This window comes from Triticum dicoccoides, chromosome 4B (assembly GCF_002162155.2).
Source record: "Triticum dicoccoides isolate Atlit2015 ecotype Zavitan chromosome 4B, WEW_v2.0, whole genome shotgun sequence".
Classification (NCBI taxonomy): Eukaryota; Viridiplantae; Streptophyta; class Magnoliopsida; order Poales; family Poaceae; genus Triticum; species Triticum dicoccoides.
In genome coordinates, this window is record NC_041387.1 from 393,631,061 (window position 1) to 393,636,669 (window position 5,609).

A 5,609-nucleotide genomic window follows, 5' to 3' on the forward strand; every position below is an offset into this window, starting at 1 on the left:
GGCGGGACGGCGCGCGTCCACGGCGTCCGGCGAGGAGGGGGTGAGGACGAGCGGCGGTGGTCGGGATCTGGGGGGTTTCGAGCGTCGGTGGGGGGGTTTGTCCCGATCCCGATCCAGAACTGGATCGGGGGGAGGGGGAGAGAGCGAGTGGGGGAGGGGGCTAGGGTTTCGTCGCCCGGGGGGGTTAAGGGAGTGAGGGGGGGCCGGATGGGCCAATGGGCCGGTCGGCTAGGCCGTTTGGCCCAGTTGGCCAGGGGGTTTTCCCCCCTCCCTTTATTTATTCGTTTTTTCTTTCTTTCTTTATTTTTCTTTCTTTTTTGTTTTAATTCATTTTAAAATATTCAGACACTTTATAAAAATGTGTGCACTCCACCATAATTACCGATGTAATATTTGACAACCACCGAACTTTTTAGTTTTAATTTTTGAAAACTTTTATTGTCACCATAAATTTGAATTTGAATTTCGAAACGGTTTTGATTTAACCCGTGATTAACTACAGTGACAGAGGTGACGTGGCACCATCAACGTGAGATTACTGTAGCATGATTATCCGGGCGTTACAAATCTCCTCCACTACAAGAAATCTCGTCCCGAGATTTAAGAGGGGAGTAAGGGGAAAGTTCTGGTTACGATATTCTAACGGATCTTCTCGAAGAAGTTAATCCCTTTCGCTGGTGTCTTCAATCCTTTATCCCGATGCATCATGATAAACTTGTCGTCATTTCTTCGGGAACTCCATCGTACTTACGAAAAGATAAGGGGCAGCTCACTACGACATAATGCTTTTGAGGGAAACAATCTGGGGTTAACCCATGAAATAGTATAAGATTATCTCTCGAGTTGAACATATGAAATACCTCGAGAGTAAGGTACGAAGGTACCATAATAGGCTCCAAGCGGATAGATAGTTGCTCGAAGCCTGAACCAGAGTGAGAAAGGGGTTCAGAGTAGCGAGAGTAAGTATTGCGTCTGATACCAGAATAGATCAATAGGACAGTGGCCCATGGATTACATACGAGTCCACGCGCGAGGAATAACCTTGGGAATAGGGGGTGTACAGGACAGTCAGGTTTCGATCCTGTGGAACTGTGGGTTATGGGCCCACCATGTGTGTTTTTTTAATAGGAGCAGTGACATCTTTCACGGTCATGATAGTAAGGCATGTCAGAGAGTACCATGTCAGTTATGTCGGCATCAACGTTGGTACCAAGGGCGAGGGACGAAGAGAACCACTTTCCTGCTCGTTGAACGAGGCGGACCAATAGGTAAGGTTCTCGTCCATCGGTGGCTACCGGAATGTCATCAACAATAGTAACAGGGTCTTACTGACAGAGTTGTACCTCGAGGTGTTTGCACAAGCAGTGGATTTTTACTGCTTAGATTATATAGATCACAAGAATGTCAAACACAACAATGGAAAGGAAAATATGAATATCAGATTAAACAGAACAATGGAAAGGAAAATGTGTTAAAACGCATAATTCAGGGGTATATCCTTCCCAAGGACAAGCAGAGCAAGATATCCATGACAGGATATAAAGTAGACAACCATTTAGGTAAGGGGGGAGGAATCTCATGATATTACCCATACAACGGTGTTAGGATAAATGATAAACAAAATTTAGCATGGTGCTTCAAATGTTCCTGTTGAAAATCGGAGTACCATTGACATGCTTCGAGGTAGCATTGACATGGTCTTCAGGTGAAGATCAAACTTTGGAAACACGAAGGATCCATCAGGAATAACTTGTAGAATAAGTCTTACAATTTCCCTATGGATGAACGGATAACCTTGCTGAAAAGGAATCTATAATGATAGGTCCTCCAGCCGGGGGGGGGGGTGCTAGGCATGACATCATGTTACCGGGTCATCAAAGGATCATCATCATAACTCTTGGAAAGTTGTCCCAACCATCATATCCGACCGAGATTCAGATCCGATTGGTGTCAGGATACCTCAGACTTAGGATTCCCGAGAAGAAAAGGTGCAACGCTAATTGACGAGATGACATTGTAAGATTCTCGGGGAAATGAACTATGAAGGGATTTCCGTTAACAAGAGTTCATCATTAACCCAAGGAGAGGACAAGGAGGTGTCTGGTGAACTCAACGCAATTCATCGAGATTTCCAAAAGATGGATTTCCACAATTATGTGAACAAGGAGATAACATTTGTCGGATCAAATGAGAAAATGGTGTATGCTCGAGGAGAACATACACAGTTAAACATTGGATGAGAGGTGCACCGGGAATATGGGCTGGGTTGCACGACCAATGCCGGAATGATGATTCAATAATCAATAGTCTAAGAATGAACGACCGACCATTAACTTCAAAGCAATAGGGTTGCTAGAAGGAAAGAATACAAACAACACCGTTCACTTGTTGGAATTAACACGGGGACCAAGAAAGAATGGTGACGGTGAGAAGTATTTCTATGTCAAGAATTCTCAAGAGGTGGAACAAATCTGAGAACATTCTTGACATAAAGGATGGTAATACTCCAAGGTAAAGAAGAACAATTGCTGGATAGCAAGGAACTCAAGGTATAACACCAAACATGAACAAGCTTGTGTTGGTGGGAAGGCAATAAAGTGGTCGACGATAATACAATTCATCGAGGGCAAGGATGGTATTTCTCATCATGAATTCAATTGATATCCTGGATGAGCTCAGAATGTTGATGATCACGACACCTTTGTCGCAAGAGTTCATGAAGAAGTAATCGATCGGTGATGACATCAAGTCAAGTAATGATGAAGTGAAAGGTTATTGGAACCAAGGGTACGCCACAAACTCGAAACCAAGCTTGTTGTTCAAGGCGAAATGATATGATGATGAGGATCGACGTAAGGTTAGTTCATCGTCGAAAATTGGTGCTCCGAGAATAAGGACCAGGTAGCACAGTTAGAATCGTCACGACAATGATATAGCCAAACAGGCTAGGAATGGCGTGATCGGGTACAAACTCGTACTTATAGAAGCTTACTGAAGAGTTGTTGAACCGTAGAGCGGACTCGGTTCAGTTATCGGTGTCTTTGAGTGTTCAATAACTCAGAGCCCGTGAAAATTGGAATCAGTGGGAAGGTAGCACTTGATGAAGAACTCATAAAAAGTTATGCAGTTCCATGATAATCTCGAGATACCAGGGGGGGTAATACTCGACACAAGATCAAAGTAAATGTTGGACTGGTGTATTGATCCATAGAAGACAATTGTTTTAACTTGTCCGAGAAATGAGATCAAAGAAGAACAATCATTGTCGGAACCACGATTGCAAAAGGCCAGATCCTAGATATAAGATGAACTTATACCAAAGGAATAATTCATTTAAGAGAAGCTTTAATGATAAGATCTACATCGTGTCCATGGGCATGAACACAAGTTCAAGGTCGACTCCCACTTCTCCAATGCATAACCTTTCATTCACTTCTCACGTTCGATGAAGTTGAAGTGTTGAAATTTTATCTGGTGAAGCACCAGAAGAGTAAGACTCGTGAAAACTTTCGGGTTCACACGGTTTAGAGAAGGCATATGTTCAACCCATAGGGGCTTCTTAGAAACATATACCACAAGTTTCAAGAGTAAATAACACAAGCCCGAAAGCAGAGCATGGTTGGCCAAGCAGAGGATACAACTTAACAAAGGCATTATGTATCAGGGGAAGAACTCACAAAGTGATCAAATGTGAAGGACACTGTCAGATAACAATCCAACAAAGGACTTGATGGTCCACAAAGGATCTGATACGAGTATCGGTACTCAACTAGAGGAAGAAGAATGCAAGGAGATCAGATTATAGAAACAACTGACTAACTCAATTGTCAAATGCAAAGGAATTATGATTTCCAAATCAAGGGATCAGAAGCAATGCTCTGTTTAGGGATGGATAAGTTGAATAGCCTTAGGGTACAATCAACGACAATTGGATTGGTCGAGAACCAATTCCAGTTAAAAGAATGGAAGCTCAGCTGGAAAGGTAATTTATAAGGATCAATAATGATTGCGTGTATTCGCAAACATATTGAGTCAATTGACTCAAAATGATAATGACAAGGAATGTCAATAAGACTACGAGACTTATGGGATTAACCATAATGCAAGCAGGCAAGAATTTCAACAGCCAATGGCTCTAGAGGATTTTCGGAAGATCGAATAGTATTTTCAAGACTTTTGTGAAACACATGAACAACTGGGGATGAGCGGATACTCGACAAGGGCGAGGATTTATTTGAAGGGGTATTCATGTGGCAAAGAACTGCTAGGCAGTAGGCACAAAGTACTCTCGGAACAATAAAGAAAACTTCGGGGTATCTTGTAATAACAAGATCAATGGGGGATGATCGTATGAATGGCAAGTGTAAGTAGTTATCCATACGGATTTATCAGTGGTCAGGAATAGCAAAAGTGATGGGCACAAAGTCTCGAGAGAACATCAGAGAGTATCTTCGGAATCTTCTGTTTAGCAGACGATCATCTGAAGTGAGGGGCTCTCCGGGAGAAAGTACTTGCGAGAACCTGAAGTTAGTTTTGTTTTTAGCAAAATCGTTTAACCCGAATAGAAGAGAGTTCAAAATCCCAGAGTAAAGATCGAGGAGTAAAAGATCCTAGTACCACCCAATGGCGACGTGGGCCCGTAAGGCTCACATCCATGTTAGTAAAAGTTTTGTAGTGACTAGACTCGACTTCGGCCAAGGAGTGTGGAAGGGGGATTATTACAGGCAGTCGGCTCTGATACCAACTTGTGACGCCCCCGATTCAATCGTACACTAATCATACACGCAAACGTGTACGATCAAGATCAGGGACTCACGGGAAGATATCACAACACAACACTACAAATAAAAAGTCATACAAGCATCATAATACAAGCCAGGGCCTCGAGGGCTTGAATACAAGTGCTCGATCATAGACGAGTCAGCGGAAGCAACAATATCTGAGTACAGACATAAGTTAAACAAGTTTGCCTTAAGAAGGCTAGCACAAACTGGGATACAGATCGAAAGAGGCGCAGGCCTCCTGCCTGGGATCCTCCTAAACTACTCCAGGTCGTCGTCAGCGGGCAGCACGTAGTAGTAGGCACCTCCGGTGTAGTAGGGGTCATCGTCGACGGTGGCGTCTGGCTCCTGGACTCCAGCATCTGGTTGCGACAACCAGAAAGAAAGGAAAGGGAAAAAAGGGGGGGGGGGAGAAAGCAACCGTGAGTACTCATCCAAAGTACTCGCAAGCAAGGAACTACACTACATATGCATGGGTATATGTGTAAAGGGCCATATCAGTGGACTGAACTGCAGAATGCCAGAATAAGAGGGGGATAGCTAGTCTTATCGAAGACTACGCTTCTGGTCACCTTCGTCTTGCAACAGGCAGAAGAGGGTAGGTTGAAGTCCTCCAAGTAGCATCACATAGCATATCCTACCCGGCGATCCTCCCCTCGTATCCCTGAGGGAGAGCGACCACCGGTTGTATCTGGCACTTGGAAGGGTGTGTTTTATTAAGTATCCGGTTCTAGTTGTCATAAGGTCAAGGTACAACTCCAAGTCGTCCTGTTACTGAAGATCACGGCTATTCGAATAGATTAACTTCCCTGCAGGGGTGCACCAACT